The sequence below is a fragment of the Equus caballus genome, chromosome 6 (genome assembly GCF_041296265.1).
Source record: "Equus caballus isolate H_3958 breed thoroughbred chromosome 6, TB-T2T, whole genome shotgun sequence".
Lineage (NCBI taxonomy): Eukaryota > Metazoa > Chordata > Mammalia > Perissodactyla > Equidae > Equus > Equus caballus.
The window spans coordinates 87,883,701-87,894,497 of record NC_091689.1 but is presented as its reverse complement, the minus strand read 5'-3'; the positions used below and the strand labels follow the sequence as shown (position 1 = coordinate 87,894,497).

Here is a 10,797-nt window from a genome sequence, read left to right as displayed (position 1 = left end):
GGGGAAAGGCTGAGCTTTGATTTGGAGACTTTGTCAGACGGGGACCGGGATTGGGGCCTGCGGCGGAGGGGGGCGGGGTGGGGGAGGGGCCGTGAGGGCCCGCCCCCACCTCGCTCCCGGGCTCGGAGTAAACAGGGACACCCGCGGGGACACGCCGGAGCTTGTCTGCCCGCCTGGGGCTTGGGGATGGAGCCCACCTTAGTACCCGCCCCGCCCTGCTCGCCTGGCACCGGGCGCAGGAGGGGCAGGCCCTGGTTTGGAGGGAGGTGAGTCACCAGCGGGTGGAGTTGAGGAAGGGCCACCCCTCTTCGCCCCAAGAGGTCGGGGCTCATTTATTTTTTTGTTTGGTGTTTTGTTTTTTCGTACCTTCTGACTGGCTTCCCACCAAATCGGGATTTTGGATTCCGAACAACAGGGATTTGGAATAAGATGAGGGACTCTGGACCTCTGCTTGCAGGCCTCCAGTTCTGAGGAGGTGTCTGCTGAGTGGGGGACCTTTGTCCCGGCGCTGAGCCCCTAAGGGAATGCTCCTTTGCGTCCACAAGGCGCCGGGCGGTTCCCAGAGCCCAGTGGGTGTGCTTCTGGCAGTGCCCCCTTCTGGGTGGTGTTTGAAGGCCGTACCCTGCGTGTCTGGCTTTCTGGTGTCTGGAAGTCAGAGTTCAGGGAGACAGCAGGCGACTTTGGCTGCCAGAAATTGATGTTAGAGATGAGAGAGTGTTGTGCCTCCCTTCTCCCTTTTAAAATTCTAGTCCAGAGAGGGCCCCAAGTCCTCACTCTAGTCTGTCCCTGGCAGAAAGAGGAGCAGCTTGGAGGACTTGTCCAATGATGGCAGCGAGAGCAAGAGAGGAATCCAGAAAGAACTTGACCTTTCCCCCAAACCAGAGCTTCCTCTGGGCTTGCTTTGCTCACGCTAAGGCCACCTGCATTTTAGACTCCCAGGCCAGAGACCTCAGACTTGTTGCCAGCTTGTCTTCTGGGCCTTTTCCTATATCCAATCTTGCAAGCCTGTGCTCAAGGCCTGTCATTTTTTCCTTTGAAATAGTGCTCAGATTTCCTCCATTTCCACTGCCAGAGAGTTTCTCTGGACAAGGGTGGGGTCTTATTCATCCTTTTATACACAGCCTTCATGGGCGGACACACTGACAGGCAGGTGATAGGGACTCACTAAATGATTTTAATGAATGCCTGCCAGGACCCCTTCCCAATACGGTGTTCCAAGTGAAATCAGATTGAAACAGACCTCAGGCAGCTGTGAAAGGAAGAGCTAGCTGGAGTGACCACATGCAGCCTGAGAGGGTTGTGAGGGGGAGGTCTCATTCCTCTCCCCACTATCCACCTCACAGAGGTGAATCTCCCTAAAACTGCTTTCCCCGTGCCTCTTCCTGGCTGGCAAACCTCTCCTGGGTGTCTATAGACAATCAAATCAAATGTGAACTCCTCTCCCAGTCACGGCCTTCCAAAATCTGGCCTCAGCCAGCATGTCAACACTCCTCACTTGCTGCCTCCCAACCCTGCTATCTCCTGAACGTGAATGTGTTTTTACAGTCATGCTGCTTAGTGATGGGGACACGTTCTGAGAAATGTGTCGTTAGGTGATTTCGTTGCTGTGTGAACAGGATAGAAGGTACTTACACAGACCTGGATGGTATAGCCTCCTACACACCTAGGCTGTATGGTACTGAACTGAGGGGACCACCGTCATAGTTGCGGTCTGTCGTTGACCAAAATGTTCTTATGCGGTGTATGACTGTATTTTTATTAACTTTATATTGTAAAAAATGGTAAAACTTAGTGGTTAAAAAACTCAGGGTGTAGGAAGATGCAAGTCAACTTGCTATCTCTGTGTTCCCATTCGTCAGTCCCGCCCTCAGAGTAAGCACCCCTAAGAAGAGTTCCTGGGGTCTCCTTCCAAGAGGGTTTTTTAAAAATGATAAATATTGAAGAAAAAAATCCTTTAAACACAACATCTAGCTCACTCTTTATATTGTCTGCTTGGAATCTCCTTCTTGGATACTCTACAATCTATTGGGATTGTTGGGCCCTTGGGTTCTTTCCAGTATGTGAACTGCTGAGGGTGTCTCTTTAAGATGAGAGAATGCATATTTCTACCTGAGCCTTTAATTATAGTGTTCTCCCAGCTCCTCCCCACCCTCCTCAGAGAAGCTCTCCTGCTGTTCTCTCTCTACCCATCTCTCCTGTTCCAAACTTGCACTCGAGACAGCCTTGGTTCCTAGAATTTAGCACTTAATTTTGTGGATTCTGTGTCTGCAACCAGACCATAAACTCCTTAAGGGTGGGGATCATGTCTTTTATTTCTTTGTGTCCACTCAGTGTTAGGAACTCTTGATTGATTGGTGGGGAGGCTGACAGGAGTGTTAGAACTAGAGGTGGCAGCCCTGGTAGAAGAGGCAATTATAATTAATTACTGTCGAACAGAATATGACGGTAAGCATCTTCTTCCCCCTATTTCTCTTATAGCACTTATTATGCAATCCCTCTCTGCCTCAGCTTCTCCTCTTTCTCCCCACTTCTGTTCTTAAGAAGCTTCTTCCATCTTCAAGTCCTTGGGTTGGAATTATAACCAAAATAGTGCAGAACCAAGGAGGAATTCTCTGCAGTCTATGACGGGGATACCTAGAATGGTGACAGTGGGCAATGAAGTTGGCGTGGGAAGAGGATATCTCCTTATTTGGATTGCCCAGCAAATCATTAAACATCTCCCCTTCCTGTCTGAATGTAACAGGCACTGGGACGGGGCATTAAGGGGGCAGCTCTGGGACTGAATGTCGGGCCAGAGACTGATACCACCTAGTGGTCAGCTAAAGAAATGTGAAAAGAAGGGTGGCTCTTAAGGGTCTGGTGGAAGGTGGGAAGAGAACCAAGCTTTTTTGAGCGCTTACCATGTACCAAGCCCATGCAACGAGTTTTACATGGATTGACTCACTTAAGTCTCACAAGCACCTTCTGACATGGGTTATTTCCAGTTTGTAGATACAGAAGTAGAGGCTCAGGGAGATTAAGGAATCTGCCCCAAATCACAGTCAGATTGGAGCCAAGGTTTCACTCATTTAATAAACATTTATGAGGTAGCTCATATGTGCCAGGCATGTTGCTAGGCACTAGGGACAAGAGCTGGCAACACAGTCTCAGCCTTTAATCAGCAAACAGTTTGGTGAGGTTGTAACAAGATGATTGACAATTACAGCACAGAACCTTAATGCCTATGATAAAGGCAAGCACAGAGGGTCTGAGAACCAGGGCAAGGTACCTACTCCAGATAAGGGGATCAAAACAGAGCAGGGCAGGTGCTGCCAGGCTACATGCTGAAAGAGAGGAAGGAGGTGACAAGCAATGACAGGAAGAAAGTATGTTTTAGGCTGGAGGACAGGCAAAGGCACAGAGACGTGAGAAGTTTAAAACATCTGAGGAATGGCAAATATGGTATGGCTAAAGTTTAAGGTACTTATTGATGGATAAAGTATCAGACAGCCTAATCCCAAGGGGTGATTTTAGTCACACTAAGAACTCAGAATTTTTTTCTAGAAGTAGTGGGGAGCCAGGTGAGAAAGTGATGAAGTCTTTAAGTCATCAGCCATAGAGCTGGAGAGAAAGCGGATTCTAGCTAAGGAGGTGGGATCAAGTGCACTAACTGGTTTATCATGTCAGCCTAGAGAATAGCGGCAGAGAATGCTGAATCTAGAAACTTTGGCTCAAATTAGAATTGTTCTCAAATTTTGGCTGAACATTAGAATCACCTGGGAAGCTTTTAAAATCCTTACGCTAAAAAGAAAAAAAAAAATCCCAATGCTGGAGGACTGATACTACTTGACTTCAAGACTTGTATGCCACAATAATCAAGATAGTATGGTACTGGTATAAGGACTGATAACAGAATGGGGGCCAGAAATAGACTCACACTTAAATGTCATTTGGTTTTGACAAAGGTGTCAAAGCAATCCACAGGAAAGCAAACAGATTTCAACAAATGGTGCTGGAACAACTGAATATCCATATGGGAGAAATAAGTGAGCCTTGACCCCTACCTCACACCATATGCAAAAAATAACTCAAGATGGATTATAGACCTAAACCATAAAAGGGAAAATCATAAAGCCTTTAGGTGAAAATGCAGAAAAGCTTCATAACTTGGAGGTAGGCAAAAGTTTCTCAAGTCATAGAAAGCAATGACCATAAAAGAAAAAAAATTGATAAAAGAAACATCAAAATTAAAAACTTTTGCTCCTCAAAAGACACCATTAAGAAAATGAATATGTAAACCAAATAGGTAAGGAAAACATTGAAATGACAAAGGACTGTCATCCAGGATATATATAAAAAAATTCCTATAGCAGTAATAAAAAGACATCCCAATTTTTTAGAAAAATGGACACAAGATTTGAATAGATACTTCAGAAAAGAACATATATGAATGGCCAATAAACACATGAAAAGTGCTCAATATCTTTAGTCATCGAGGAAATGCAAATTACAACCACAATGAGATAATTCTCCACACTCATCAAAATGAAAACTTTAAAAAACTGCCAATACCAAATGTTCGTGAGAATGTAGAGCAACTGGAACTCTCTCACAGCGTTGGCAGGAGTGTAAAGTGTTCTATCTATTGGGGACAGTATGTAGCAGTTTCTTATAAAACTAAGCATATATCTAACCTATGACCCAGCAGTTATACTCTCAGTTATTTACTCAAGAGAAGGGAAAACATGCTCACACAAAGATTTGAACAAGAATCTTCATAGCAGTTTTCTTCATGATAGCCAAAAATTGGCTAGAGCCCAGGTGTTTATCATCCAAAAAAAAAAAAAAAAAAAAGGATAAGCAAACTGGTATATCTCTACAATGGGCTACTACTTAGTAATAAAAATGGACAAACTGTGGATACACAAAACAACACAGATGAATCTCAAATACAGCGAGTAAAAGAAGCCAGACATAAAAGCACATCCTGTTTCACTCCATTTATAAGAATTCTAGAACAGACAAATCTAATCTACGGTGGAAAAAAGTCAGAGCAGTGGCTCCCCCTGGGGGATGGGGTGAGGATAATGACCTACATCTTGATAAGGGATTGGATGTCATACAGCCATCAAGTGGTGAGGCAAGAATTTGAATCCAGGCAGCCTGGCCCCAGAGGCTGTGGTTTCAACCACCATATCCCATTGCTTTGCCTCTAGGATGCTGCCACCTTGGTGCCGTGAGATTACATAGGAAGAGTAGCCTGTGAAGGCAGGAGACTGAGAAGGCGCACCCAGAGAGAAAGGTGGAAGAGCAGGAGAGAGGGACCATAAAAACCAAGAGGAAGAAGGCTTAGGCAAGAGTAGCTAACAGTGCTGAATCGTGCAGAGAGGTCCAGGGACAGAAGGACAGGGGCAGGCCATCGTTCTGGGCACCTAGGAGGGTATGTGTGACATGGGCCAGAACAGTTTCATGGGACCGGTGGGGGCAGCAGCCAGCTGGCAGTGTACTGAGGAGGTGAGGAAAGGAAGGCAGTGAACGTGAATAACTTTCCCAAGAAGTTTGGCTGCACAGGGAAAGAGAGAGAGAGGCAAGACCGTAATTAGAGTGCCAGTTAGAGGGCTGGAATTTCCTTGCAGAGGCTCATTCCTGACCACAGCTGGCTCCATCCAGAGATGCTTGACTTCGCCCACCCACTAGGGCTGCTACTTGTCCTTCTGTGAGGTGAAGGTCTGTTGGCCACAGTAAGCCTCTGACAGCCCCAAGCCTCCATTTGGAAGCTTGAGATCAGCTGGCCCTGCCATTGCTTACATCCTGTCATCCTTGGCAGACCTCAATGGGCATCCACCCTTCTCCAGTGCTTCCTCTTCCTGACCACCCTTGCACTGCTCCCCACCTCCCCCTTGGACCACCTTCGGCTCAGATCGTCCTCGCCTCTCTTTGCTGGTCTGAAACCTGGCTCTTCCCTGAGGACACTTCCTTTAAAGAGGTATCACTTATTCTCCTCAGTGCACAAGACGGGTGGTGGGAGGAGCATAGGCAGTCGGCTGGCTCTGGGCTCTCCATTTCCTGTAGTCAGTATGGCTCCACCAAGGTCTCAGTTAGGGATGCATCTAGCTGCAAGTAACAGAAGACCTAATTAAAGTAGACTGAACAAAGTGGAGTTCTAGAGCAGATCCAGGGCTGGTGACTCATCAGAGTTTTCTACCTCTGCACACTGCTACTCTATCCTCAGTGACTGATTGTATCTCCCCTCACAGTTGCAACATGGTTGCAGCTGTTCCAGTCCTCACATATGGACTTGGCATTGAAGAAGAACAAAATCTTACCCAACAGCCCCCTAAGGTCCTATTGGCCAGGGCTGGTTCATTGGCCAGGGGAATGGAAAGACCATGATTGGCTACACCAATTAGATTCATCCCCTGAAAGCACGAGAGGGGAACACCTGTACAAAATCCAGACCTTGCGCCAGACTAACTGGGTTTAAACCTCAGCTCTCTCATTTCCTAGCTCTTTGGGCTTGGGCAGTTTACTTAACCTTTCCAGCTTCCTCATCCGTAAAATGAGGGCTATCAGTGTTCTACAATAGAACTTTCTGTGATGATGGAAAGGTCCCATGTCTGTGCTAATATAGTAGCCATTAGTTATATGTGGCTATTGAGCATTTGAAATGTGGCTGGTGCATCTGAGGAATTGAATTATGGTTCGTGGCTACCATATTGGGCACATAGTTCTTTCTCACAGTATTGTTGTAGGATAAAATGTACAGTGCTTAGATTTTTTTTAAAGTAGGAATTGAAGTAACACATAAGCCCTCACTAAATGTTAGTTATCATTCATCCACTGGTGTCTTGGTCACTTGCCCACACTCCTTGAAGACTCTGGCATCTGACTCTCCATATTCCTGTCTAGCTCAGGTCTTTTGCAAACCCAGATGGCCTCGGTGTTCACGCAGGTAGTCCAGCAGCACCCTGGCCCCTTGGTTGCTTGCCTTCCTCAGCTCCAGTGACTTACCTCCATGTTGCCATAGCCACACACTCGCATAGCCAAAACCTGTACCACATCCTCCCAGGAGGGCCAGACTGATGTCTCACCCCCTGGTCTCTGACCACAACATTCCAGCCCTCCAGCTCTTTCTTTCCCTTGCTCCCACAGAGGCCAGCCTTTAGGTCTGTTGAGACTTCCAGTTCCTTCACTCTGTTCTGTCCTCACCCACTGGCTCCTCATGTCTTTACTTCTCTTCCTAACCAGTCTTGATTCCGCCCACAATGCTTCACTTTGACTCCTCTGCCAAAAGGTCTCCTCATTATGATTAACCTTCTGAACTGTCCTTCTGGCTTCAGACTTACACCTTAAATCCATCTTCCACACTGTAGCCAGGATGGTCTCCCTAGTAAACCTCATCACATTACTCATCTGCCTAAATCCTCAATGCTTCCCCTTGCCAACTATTACCCATTTCTGAAAGGTACCGTGCTCCCACAGTATCCGTGCTTTTGCCCATGCTAGATCTTCTTCCTGGTTTAACTCTCCTCTTGTTCTTTGCCTGGATAACTCCTATTTTTCCTTCAAGATTCAGTTAAGGCATCACCTCCTCCAGGAAGCCATCCCTGATCTCCCCTATCCCCTACCTTGTCTAGATGCCCTTTGTATGTGCTCCCATGGCACCCTGTGCCTCACTGGAATCCACACCCCTGAATATCCTGTAGTATCATTGTTCATTAATTCATCTGTCTTCCCCTCTCAGCTGTAAGAGCCTGAGAACAGACACCCAACAAATTCTTGTTGAATTAATTGAACATAGATTCTGGGAAGACTGGCTTTGCTTGCTTGCTATCAGTTTGATTTTCTTTTGCTTTCTTTTTTTTTTTTTTTTTTTTGAGGAAGATTAGCCCCGAGCTAACATCTGCTGCCAATCCTCCTCTTTTTGCTGAGGAAGACTGGCCCTGAGCTAACATCTGTGCCCATCTTCCTCTACTTTATACATGGGACACCTACCATAGCATGCCTTGCCAAGTGGTGCCATGCCCGCGCCTGGGATCCAAACTGGTGAACCTCGGGCCACCAAAGCGGAACATGTGTACTTAACCACTGCGCCACTGGGCCGGCCCCTGATTTTACTTTTCTAAAGGTGGGAGGGATTTGAACATGTTTATAGGCTGGGAGGAAAGAGCTGTAATAACTAGGGAGTGAGAGGCTGGGGACTTGGAGAATCGAGGGGACATTTAATGGAACAGTGTCTGAGGAGGCAGGAGGGAGGGGCCCTAAGCACAGGTGCAGGGGCGTACAGTGGGCAGGGGCAGACACCCTCTCCTCTGAGCCTTAGGGAGGGTGTGGGTGCTGATGAATGTGTCTGTCAGTGGGGAGCAGGAAACCGGGGGAGTTTCCAACTGACCGCCTCTGCTTCCTCTAATCTAAGGGGTCAGCTGGCATCAAGGTGGATGGGAACTTGGGGAGAATGGCAAAGTTGTGAGAGATAGGGCTGGCTAGGGGTCCACAGCAGCTTCCCACACTTCTTCTGTGACCTTTCCCTTCTAACCCTCAATCCTCCACAAATCCCAGGCCACTGCCCAGTGCTCTGAACCTGCCCCCACTCATCTCTATCCGTGAAAGGTACTGAGCTCCTGCCATCAATCCATCACTAAGGTCAGTCTTTCCATAAGAGAGCATCTGTAAAACATTTAGCCCGTGCCATGTACAGAGTAAATACTCTGTAAATAGTGGGCCTTGTCACTAGCAAGAACGCATGTCATTGTTATTAGCTGCACAGCAGTGTGTATGGGGTGATAGGACTCCCCACCCTCCGGGAGCTTATGTTCTTGTTGGAGAAGAAGGATACACCCACAAAATCATTAAAAAGCAACGCAAAGTGATATGTGATGGTTACCAACACCCACCTGGTGCTTTGTTTTTTGATCACAACCTGCACTAAAAAGTATCTTTTACATCAAGACCTAGCCCTCAAATACATATATAAAACTGCCACAAGTTTCCTTGGACACTACTTATCCTAACTTTATGTGATGCATTCTGATATGTGCTATTCTCTTCTATTCTACTTTGTTTAAGAAAAAGTGATGGTCAAGGCTCACTGTTATGAGTTGAACTGTGTCTCTCGAAAATTCATATATTTGTATGTTGAATTCCTATGTCCCTTGAACATTCTTAGCCATATGAGGTGCCCCCAGAACCTCAGAATGTGAACCTATTTGGAGATAGGGTCTTTATAGAGGTAATCAAGTCAAAGTGAAATCTTTGGGGTGGGCCCTAATCTGATATGACTGATGTCCTTATAAAAAGGGGAAATTTGGAGACAGACTGGCACACAGGGAGAACACCATGGGAACATGAAGACAGTCATCTACAAGCCAAGGAAAGAGGCCCGGAACAGATTCTCTCACAGCCCTCAGAAGGGACCAGCCCTGCTAGCACCTGGATCTCGGTCTTCCAGCCTCCAGTACTGTGAGACAATAAATTTCTGTTGTTTAAGCCTCCCAGCTTTCGTACTTTGTTACAACAGCCCCAGCAAACTAACACAGCCACCAAAGTGATCTTCTGACTCACTATTGCTTTGCAACCTGCACTTCACAGACCACCAAGTTCTTTTCTCCTTGTCTTTCTCTCGTGCCATCATTATAGCCACTTGGTGGGATGGCAGGGCCCAGAGGAGGGGGTAGGCAAGGCACTCGCCCTCAGAGTGTGCAAGTGGGGCTGGCATTCCTGGAAGTCCAACCAACCCTGCAACTGCACAACCTGACGATGAGTGCCTCCTCACTGCAGCCTAGGCCGTGTGAAGAGGACAGAACTATTGTCTCCATCTGAAGAGCTGACACACAGTCACAAAGCTCTTAAGTGGAGTCAGACCCAAGCCAGACTGGCCTCTAAATTCTGGGTTCTTTCCACGCTATCACAGCGTCCCCATTGGTGCAGTCAGTTAGAGAGGATGACAATAAATATTATTTTCCTACCAGTACTGGCTCCTCACTTTCCCACCCTCAAAAGCAGTCGGTTAGAGACTGCGTTCCCTCCTCCCCTCCTCTTGCCAAAGTTCTGGGGAACTTGGATCTCCTGAGCCCCTTAGAGAGCAAAGCCTGATTTCAGCCACTGTCTGTGGATGTGTGCTTGCTCCCAGGTGCCCCCTCTGCCTGCACACGCTGCAACCCCACACTGCTTGGATCAGACTCCCTGCCCGCCCTCTCCATCCTGCTTCCCTTCCTCTTCCGTTCACTGCCTTCCCGATACAATAAACACAGAAACACACACAGCTCCAAGAGGCACTGTCTTTGTTGCGCTAATATTATTCCCAAATCCGGGGACTCCTATGTAGGCTGGAGGCCCTTCTGCCTTCCTCATGCCTGGTTTATTCTGGGCCATAAAAATAGTGCCTGCTGGGCACTGTCCTCAGCCTTCAAATATGTTATCTCATTTCACTCTCACAACCTTATGAGTTAAGACTATTTGCTCCATTTTACCGATGACACAACTGAAGCACAAAGAGTAGACGGCCCAGAGTTGTGCAGTTAGCAGCACTGGCAGGATTTGAACCCAAGCGGCCTGTCTCCAGAGTCCAAGTTCTTAACCGCTATCCTCTGCTGCCTGGCTCGGCCCCCACACACGTGCCCTCCTGCACACACATGCTCATCCACATGGGATGGGAGGGGGAGGAGCTGGGTTCTGGGAATCAGTTCAGGCACCAGGGGGCAGCATAGGCCTAGCTTTGGCCGCTGAGCCCAGCCCTGCTTGGGGAGAAAAGAGGGGAGTAGAAACGTCCCTCCACCTCCCACCCCCCCACCCCCAGAAACCACCCTTTCCACACACCAC

The 10,797-nt window shown here is 47.6% G+C and overlaps 2 long non-coding RNA genes across 3 annotated transcripts in view; one reads left to right on the top strand and one right to left on the bottom strand.

The window, feature by feature from the left end:
• Positions 1 to 3,046: 3,046 nt before the first annotated feature.
• Positions 3,047 to 10,797, bottom strand: part of LOC138924841 (uncharacterized) — an 8,790-nt gene continuing 1,039 nt past the window's right edge. The window contains exon 2 of the long non-coding RNA XR_011440149.1: positions 3,047 to 6,093. This is a non-coding gene — a long non-coding RNA (uncharacterized lncRNA). The remainder of the gene's footprint in view (positions 6,094 to 10,797) is intronic.
• LOC138924839 (uncharacterized) lies at positions 5,878 to 9,465 on the top strand. Of its 2 annotated transcripts, XR_011440147.1 has the most exons (3): positions 5,878 to 5,965; positions 8,539 to 8,622; positions 9,277 to 9,465. It is a non-coding gene; the product is annotated as an uncharacterized lncRNA (long non-coding RNA). The 2 variants fall into 2 exon arrangements; XR_011440146.1 differs by lacking the exon at positions 8,539 to 8,622.